Source organism: Lepeophtheirus salmonis, chromosome 1 (assembly GCF_016086655.4).
Source record: "Lepeophtheirus salmonis chromosome 1, UVic_Lsal_1.4, whole genome shotgun sequence".
Lineage (NCBI taxonomy): Eukaryota > Metazoa > Arthropoda > Copepoda > Siphonostomatoida > Caligidae > Lepeophtheirus > Lepeophtheirus salmonis.
Genome location: NC_052131.2, coordinates 16,604,212 through 16,613,844, shown reverse-complemented (window position 1 = coordinate 16,613,844; position 9,633 = coordinate 16,604,212). Strand labels below are relative to the sequence as shown.

Genomic DNA, 9,633 nt, shown 5'->3' with positions numbered 1-9,633 from the left:
ATTTATTTTCTAGCGACTTCCATTAGTTCTCCTGTTAAAAGTTCATATCTCACTTCATCAAGTATGGAATACTCTCGTTTTATTTTATTTCAGAAATTGCTCATTCATACATCCACGAGCAAGGACAGCGCATCAGCGGGTATAGGTTAAAAAAATATGTAAATGCAGACTTTGTAATTGCAAATCTGAAGATGATTTTTTGTTTCCAAAGCGTGTATTGTCTGTCCTTATTAATTCGGTCCAGTTCATCCTTATAGCGTCCCATTAGTCCTTGGGATGGGTCGATAGGACTATTAGTACTAGAACTGATATAAGGAAAAAAAGTTGCGTGACGTTATCAACGACCGAACTTTATTAGTTCTATAACTGGTAGGACTGTCGACTTCAGTCTTAAACAAGGACCTATCCAACACTATATATCAATCATTATTCTTGAAGAGATAACAAATTGCATATTGTAATTACTACTGCGTTAAAGACGAAGTGTAACTAAGGATTTGTTGGACTCTTATTTAAATTCGGGATTGGGATCGGAGTAATAGGAACCTATATCATGGCTGACTGGATTTGTCTTTATTTCTCTCACCTTATAGCTATTCGCAGTTAATCCAATGAAACGTCATGACAGCTATGCTGATCTCCTTCCAAACATTCTTCATATAGAATTTTTGGGTTCGGGTTAGATTCTGTTCTGTACATAATTTTTTTTCTTTTTTTTATTACATTTTCTTTTTTCAGGTTACATTAAGCCCTCTCAGTGATTTAAGAAAATGTCTTTTTTTCACCTTGGTTTCCTTAACCTACATAGATCAGAAAGAATAAAAGAATAGAGACGTTATTTTTATTGAGAAGGTTGTTATTGATTCGAGATGACGTCAGCTGTTGTCGGGGTATTTATGCTACAATAATCAATATTTGTTTTCCTTAATTTTCAGTGAATATACCGGGTGGTACAATGAAATTTGAACACTTACCAATTCAAAAATTTATTAAGGGTGAAGATTGAAATTAATTCATATTTCGATATATTATAGAATTATAGTATAGTATTATTGTACTATATAGCTTGCAACTTATTTTTGACTCACAAAACCTATATACCCTAGTACGTTCGACTTTGAATTCCATAACGCAGCTGTCAGCAGAAGGAGAGAGGTTTTGGGAAGTGATGAGTTGGAACTGCATGGAAAAACATTTCATTCATGGTCATTTGGATGGATCTCTCATATGTAGCAATTGGATATATGGATCAACATCCATCTATCCTTTCCGTTTATAGGAATATCCAATTCACATGCCTTCTGATCTCGACTCTTAAGGGGAGATCTCTTGACTAAACAATTGCTTCACTCCTTGGATTTCATCTGATGTAATGGAAGGATCGTTAATTGTGCAAGTGCATCTTAATGTCATGGTCAATGATAGTGACTTCTGATCTTGTGAATCATTGTCTGTATACATAAATTCCTCAAGATCTTCTACGAAATGATCGTATACTTCTACATATAAGAACTAAGGAGTTCCATAAAACGACAGAAATACCTAGTTAGGATCCAAGAGAGAGAGAGAGTTATCTTCCTCAATCCACATCTCCTTTCAAATTCTTGAAAGTCAACTCTGCTTCGTCTCCTACTCTAAGAAAACTATTTCATTAATAAGAATCCTTAAGTGCTTTTGATTTATATAACGGAGAAATCACTCATCTCAATCACATTTATATCAATTTCATTTTTAAACTGGACTTTGTGATATATGGTCTATACTGATAATTATATAAGCTGGACACTTCAATCTCACGCCTGATTTCTGTATTACTACTGAGTCTCTTTTGTCATTGGAAAACAAGTGCAAGAAGATTTTAGACTCGTAAAGATAATGTGCTTCTCTTTTCTCGATATTTTGTTCCACAAAGCATATTCCATTCTGATATTACACATAAATAGTTTTTTTGGAACTGGAGTGGTCTACTAAAATAAATAATTCCCTAATTAATTAATCAGTGATGAAAAAAAGAGTTATCATTTCTAATCAACTTCTCCTTCGTTGAAATTCTTGAAGTCTGTTCCTTTCAAAGTCGTCTTTTGTTTCGTCTCTTATTCAGGGAAAAATATTTTCTGTCCGTTTCCTTCATGTATATATGGCAAAAATCCCTTGGGCAGGACAGGGCTACTTCTCTTCTCAACACATAGAAGATTATTCAACCTCTCATTTTAATAATAGGATTATTCCAAATAATATAAAAACAGCCAAGACAGAAAGGAGACTGTGTATTATTATATTTATCAAAATCCAAAAATCATGGTACTGTATATGATTTGTTTATTTTATTTTTCATTAAATGGGATATTAATTAAAGCATTCAGAACCTCATATTATTTATAATATATCCAGGATCAATATTGAAATCTTATGCAACTATTTTGATTATAGTCCAGTTCTCCTCGTCCTAGCAGTAGAAACATGAAGGATGTGCAAAAGGTGTGGTTTTGTCCAACTAAATTATATACTAATGCCACATAACTCAAAATTACATTTCATCTCAATTTTAAAACTGGTAAATGGATGACATTGTTTAGAATATGATCTTAATGAAATTATATATATATATATCACATGTCGACAAAGATAACAACAGCAAAGATGACGATAGTAGTGATAAAAATAATGAGGAAATGTAAAAAAAGGGTCTACAAAAGTAATTGCTAATTTGATCTACTGAAGTGTAGTAGTAACATCATTTCTTCTCAAGGAAACAAAGATACTGTACATTTTCATCTATTGATTTTACAATATTTACAAAAACGAATCAGCCTCAATTCATTTACCAGAGTCATGGAATATTACAGTTAATTTAAATGCAATATTTGTGGATAGTACTATAAATTTGCACAAATGAAATGGATCAAATTGACACACTTTTTGGGCACTACTTAGGAGTCGTATTATTGGGACCATGGAATATAAAAGCCCATTTAATTTATGCATAACCGTTTAAAAGGAATTAAACTTTGAACGATGAAATAGATCAAACCAGCATGTTATTTGTGCGCTATGTTCAGAAGACTACCATGATTACAATTGTAGTAACACAAATCATCTTGCAGCCTCAGTTTTCAGATAATCACTTTTTATGCATGTATCATAATAAACAAGTGCTTCTGTAGCGAACATGCTCCATCACCAAATATTGTCTTCCTCCCTTCGTTTTTTTTATCAATTAAACCCTTTTATTATTAAGACGGGAGGATTTTAAAGAACTGTATAAATATAAAGAATTACTATAAAAGGTCATATGTAAATAAATTAAGAAACATAAATAAATACATTATCAAACTTATTAGATTCACCACTATTGGTTTATTTCCTTGTCCTCACACGTACTAAACTTCTATTGTATTTTTTAGTTTTTGATGATCACTAATTGTCAAAACTGATTCAGGAAACAAAATTTTCCATCTAAAAAATATTTAGTGATTGATGGAATTTAATGAAACATTGGCAGTGAATATACAAAACACTAAAGTTTACTAGATCCAGCCTGTTAATGACTGTGGATATCCAGAACTTGGAGAAAATCAACTTTTTGGAAAGAAAAGAAAAATCCGCTTAATACAGTGGTACTCAAATGGGCGTATGTGTACCCCTTGAGATACTTCAGGGGGTAAAAGATTTTGAAAACATATTTTACAACTGATACATTACTAAAGCTAAAAATATTTTTCACTGATTAGGAGGTACATATGAAATCATGGAAATATAAAATATTTTAAAAGGGGTACATCACTGAAAGAAGTTTGAGAATCCCTGCTCTAATACAATCATAATCGACTTTTTAAACAGAGTTTTGTGCTTACAAAAAAGTGTATTCGTAGATAAATGTATTATTTATTATCATCAACTATCTAAATTTGTAATTAAGAAACAAAACTTTGCAACTCCAATAATGTTTGCTATAATTTTATAAAATTTTGCCAGTTTATAAACAAAAGCCTATAGTTTCCCAGATCCTACACGTAATTTTTTATTTTTCTATCTTGTTAAAAGATATAAGTAAAATGCTATAAAAATAAAATTCATTTGTCGATAGAGTTCATGAAACGCACTATCAACTCCTCCAATTCAACTAGAATCGTGATTTCTTTAAATCTGCAGTTGTAGATTAGCCAAATAATTTTAGCAAGTGTTGCCTCCACTTTATATTCGGGTTTCACTCCAATCGAGGGAGAGACAAACAGTCTGTGGACGAGAGTTTCTTTCCATACTTTTCTGAGATGAGATTGTCAACCATTTTTATACTAGGAATCATTTTTTGACAATAGTAGTGAAGATGAAATGAGGTTTTTATGAGGTCTTGCAAAAGAATCTGAGAATGTTTTCACTGTTTGATTTGCTCGTATATAGAGAGGAGGTTGCAACTTTGCTTGACTATGTCTAACACATTTTTGTGGTCAAGTTGTGTAGGGGTTGACATGAATGATTTGAAGACATATTTCTTGTGAAATATAACTGAGCTTTTCCAGTCGTCTCTTCACTAATCTTGCAGGTACCATCCTTATCTTTGTTCGAATTAAGAAATGATCTTACCCTTTATTTACCGAAGATGTCCAAAAGGTGACAAAAATTAACTTCTTTTTTTTAAATTCGAACTTTCAAAAGTCGATTTTAAATGTATTAGAGTGATTGAAACTAAACAATTTACATAGAGCTGTAGCTGGGTTAATGAAGAATTGTTAGCTAAGAAAAATAATTATTAAATTTGCAGAGTAAGTAGCGGTAGAATACGTCTCTTCATATAATTTTTTTAGAAAAACTTATTAAAGTAAGTATGATAACTTTATTGTATCTGTGTTTGTAACACGATTTCCACGGTTTATTAAAAAGATGCATACATGTTTATACTTAAATGTGAGTTTTTTTGTTTAATGAAAACTGGAATTACTGGAGGTGTGACGGAGATAAAAAAATGTGTGTAAGTTGCTCGGGTCATATGACATATTTATCAAAAAAATTAATGATGTTTTACGCCTCTTGTCTAATAAATGTAGATCTTCTTTATTTTTTGGTCATTATCTTCAAGTTGTGTGCGTAATAATAAAGTCCCATGATGAGATGCGACATCAACAACTTGTTTATAAAAGTAAATTTTGTAAACAAAACATATCAACTTTGTTTCGCGTACTCTTGCAAGATTTTTTTAGTATGATGCAATACGCATAAACTGTTGAAAATGAAAGAGATATGAAAATTGCTAATGTGATTTTTAATTCATTAAATAAGTAAATAAGAGAGATATATTTTTGATTCCCATTTGACAGTAAGCAAGTCCTTATTTTTACCTAAATCTTTGGCTGGCTCTCAGGAGAGTCTATATCTGCCTGTTACCATTGCCTCTACAGAAACGAGCTTTTCCATGCTCAAATAGATTAAAACAGGAAGAGAAAACGTTGTTTCAAAAAAGGATTGCTTTTGTACATAAACAGTCACCTTTAGTATATCTACGTACCAGGAAAATTATTTGATTTGATAAAAGATTATAGGTAATAATCTAATTAATTATTGAACTTACCGACTTTTTATTTGTGAATCTATTTCAATCAATGTATAGAATTATCAAAGAACAATCTAACTTTGATAGTACATAGAATCAAAATGTGAAAACGGTCAGAATTTTAACAATTTCTCGGACATTATATCTTACAAAATGTTTAACTTGTTTGTGAAAAATTGTATATCAGAAATTAACAGCAAAGCGCATTCTTCAAAGAAAATAATCTTTTTAAAAAAATATGGCAAAAAATAAAAAAGCTAAAATCAAATTAACAGTGAATATTTATTGAGTTTCTTATACTTATAGTTATAAACGAAATACAAATATTAAAATCATATGATAATAAAAACATACTAATAATTTAATTATGTTTTAAAATGACCCAGTATTTAGAAATATATATAATGACTACAATTTTTGTATGTTGCACGAATATTATTCTCTTTATGTATTTTTTTTTTTTTTTAATAATATTAAGAACATAATCCTGGCACATATCCTTAAATGAAGAAAAAAGTTATTATGCAGTTGGGACTTTATCGAACATACCTTTAATTCATCATCCATCAGTATCACAGTAAGGTCATTGATTAATTCATGAATAGTTTCAAGTCTATATTATATTCATTCACTTGAGACTTGAAAGATCACGATACAAAACGATATGAGCTCTTCTATATCTTCGTGACTCAGTCCATGGTTACTAAAGAGGAATACTCCGAGGGTTGAGCTTCTTTACAATCATCATCTACAACATTAAATGGGGAGGAGAGCCAGTTGAACGTAATTTAGGAGTTCTTCATGAATAAAGAAGCAAACAGAGATGAGGAGATGGATTCCTCTGGGGAAACGAACATGAATCCATGAGATAGATTCACAAATTAAATATGGATATGTTTAATAATTAATAAGATAATTACGTATAATATTTTATAAAATAAAAAAGTGTTCCTTGCACGTAGATATACTAAAGATGATTGTTTATATCAACCTATTTTATAAAAAAAAGTACATTCTCAATGTATATAATGCTAGTGCTCCCTGGCTTGTAGCATGAATTGGATTGAAGTTTTGACATATCCCAAATGTCATAATTTTATCATATTGTAGTGACAAGTGATGAAGTCAAAAGAAGTCCGGTACATCAGTAATATCCAGGCTTGTGAACGGAACACAAAATTGAACAGCGTTCTATGGTACGTGCGTTCAGTGAAGCGAACTGATTTTTTTTATAACGCTAAAAAGGAGATTTTAGCGTTCCTTTCCAATAGGTCATAGTAATTTCGGAAGGGGTATATCCTAGAAATACAACTATGCAAATTTTTGAAATTGTGGAGGGGTCTAAAGCATCCTCCGCTGCAGACGCCCCTGATATTAATATTTATGTAGATGTAAATTAACCACTCTAAAAAGTACATAATTATTATTTATGTCTCCTTTTATGCAGTAATTATTTTATTAATCTTATACTCAATGAAACAAATTATCACGCTCATAATTTCAGAGTACTTTTACAGCCCTAAATAATCAAACGCACACAACATTTTTGTATGGATTTAAAGTACATTGAGTGGATATTTGAGTTAGATATTTTGTTTAACATTACTAGCTGCAATCAATTTTAGAAGTATTTCTAATAATCTTTGCTGCATTGTATTTTTTCTATGTCGCCTTCAAGGTCGGGGCTTAGTTAAAAAAACTATTTATTTTTATGAAAAATACACAAATTATATAGTCATATATTCAAAGGTTCAATAATTTATATTTATAAAATGACAGGCAATTTTTAGAGCTATATTACAGTAAGTTATAGGCATTGAATTCAAATTTCTGGGATGAATTGATATACCTGAGAGTATTAACTGTAGCTTAAAACCTTTGGTTTACCTATTTGACTTAATTTGGCCCCAAGATTGTCTTAGAAATGTAATTGAATAATTAATTAATTCTATAAATGTGGGAGTGAATTTTGGCCACTTTAAGTACAATTTGTGGTGTTTCCAAAAAGATTAATTAGAATCATTTGTTCATTGAAATGAACTAAAATTTGTTAAAAATTGTATTCCATGTTCAATTTTGAGAAAAATTATTCCAGCTTCCTTTTGCGTTGACGTGATACAAATATGCAATTTTATTACAATGACTCAGTACTATTAAGAGTTGGTCATAAGTTATATAATAGACTCTAATAATTAATTATGACTTAATTCATCTATATTTACATAAGGGATTAAAAGGAACTCGATATGAATCAAAACGAACAAAGCTATTCTACTTCTGTAAAAAATAAAATTTTGTTATTTTTAGTATACTATTGATGTTTTGAACCTTAGAGTTTCATTAATTTACTTTATGACTCACATAGACATTTCAGACAAAAAAAAAGGCTTGGTGCCCCAGACATACATGAAAACATGTTCATTTTTCTACGTTCAATGTAATTTAGCAATCTCATTGGAGTATCTGACTTATTATGCCTCAAAAGCTATACAACTTCATTCAACGAGCGCATTAGTGTATGATTTATGAATGTATAATGTAATATACAAGCTTGGTACTACCTTATGATTGGAACGCTGAATGAAAAAAAAAATTGAACGATACGCTTACAAGCCTGGTAATACATAAACAATTAAGTTGATTCAATGGATTCTTTCATTGGTTGAACTAATAATTATGTTTGTATGGTTATTAAAAGATTGAATGTTTGGTTATATGGTTGCTATTTATTGTACTAGGGGGTAAAATGCAGGGGATAGATGGCTCAGGGAGTGAAATTTTAGGGTATAAAAGGATGGAGGAGCAAGAGCCCCAGGGTAATGGGTGGAAGATGGAATGATTGATGGACGACCTGGTATTATGGTGTTTATGGATGAAAAATGACTTCATCATAAGTATTTAATACTTAGTGGGAATTGAATCCGTGGATTATTCATTAGTATATTAGAAAGAAGAAGTAAATCTCGGTATTGCCCTTCAAAATGGGAATGAAACGTCTGGGAATGAATTTTGGAGGAAATTAATTTACTAGGAATGTATTTAGCCGTCATGGTTTTATGATTTATTTGTAATGATGAATAATTATGACTAAAAAAGAGCCAGATGGAAGCGAAAAGTGGCTTTTAAATCCCATCAGTTAGTTGACCTTCAGAGTCCTAGTATTGTACATAGTACATATAATAATGAATCCAACTTGATGCAACAACCTTCCTTTTCTAACTTATGAAAGAGAAAATTACCTAATGGAAGGAACAGGAGTTACCATATATTTCGTTCCATATTTTCTCTTTCTTTACCTGCTTTCTAATATTTAACAGGGCCTCTCTAAGAGGCCCTGTTAAATATTAAGCTTAAGAACAAAATGATTCGAGAGAAATAAAATTTAAACTATTAATAATTCTAATAATCATAATATACCTGATGAGAGCTTAAATACATGTATGTATATAAAAAAGGCAATACATAACATATAACATGCCTGGCTAATAGTGATGCCCGGGTGTATATTTTCAACCCATAGTTTTAACAGTAACCAGATCGTTCTTCACTTAGTCGTTAAGTTTTTTAAAGTTTTAGATGTTATGTTTCTTATTGAACTAAATTGTCCCCATTCTAAAGCTCATAAGTTTCACACAATATGCTCACGCAAAAATATCCTCTTTCATGCTTTTTTAGCACACATTTTTTTAAACATAGAAAATGTTAACTTTTTTGTGAAACTAACATTGAATTTGAAGTGAAATTATTAGTATATTACAAAATTTCGTGCTATAATATCTTCAAAAATTTTAAAGCAAATGATCCTTTTCCACCAGCAAAATACGTATCCTTCTCTCTTGTCTGTCCTTGGGGACGTGTTCACGTGGACTTCTTACCCTTCATAGGGAAGGATTTCCTAATGATTTTCGATGCTGGCTCCAAATGGATCTTGGTCGCATCCATGTCGAATACCTCTACGTCTCACACACTGCAACAACCATTATACTGGTTCTCTAGATTTGGATTTACTAAATGGTTGCACTCTGACAAGGGTCATCAGTTACGAACAACAGCTTCAAATCTAAGATGGGGGGGGGGTGAAGGTG

The 9,633-nt window shown here is 31.0% G+C and overlaps 1 long non-coding RNA gene across 1 annotated transcript; it reads left to right on the top strand.

Annotated features, from left to right (window-relative positions):
• The first annotated feature begins 496 nt into the window (after window positions 1-496).
• LOC139905411 (uncharacterized) lies at window positions 497-3,337 on the top strand. Its single transcript, XR_011780120.1, has 2 exons — window positions 497-678; window positions 739-3,337. It is a non-coding gene; the product is annotated as an uncharacterized lncRNA (long non-coding RNA).
• The last annotated feature ends 6,296 nt before the right edge of the window (window positions 3,338-9,633 follow it).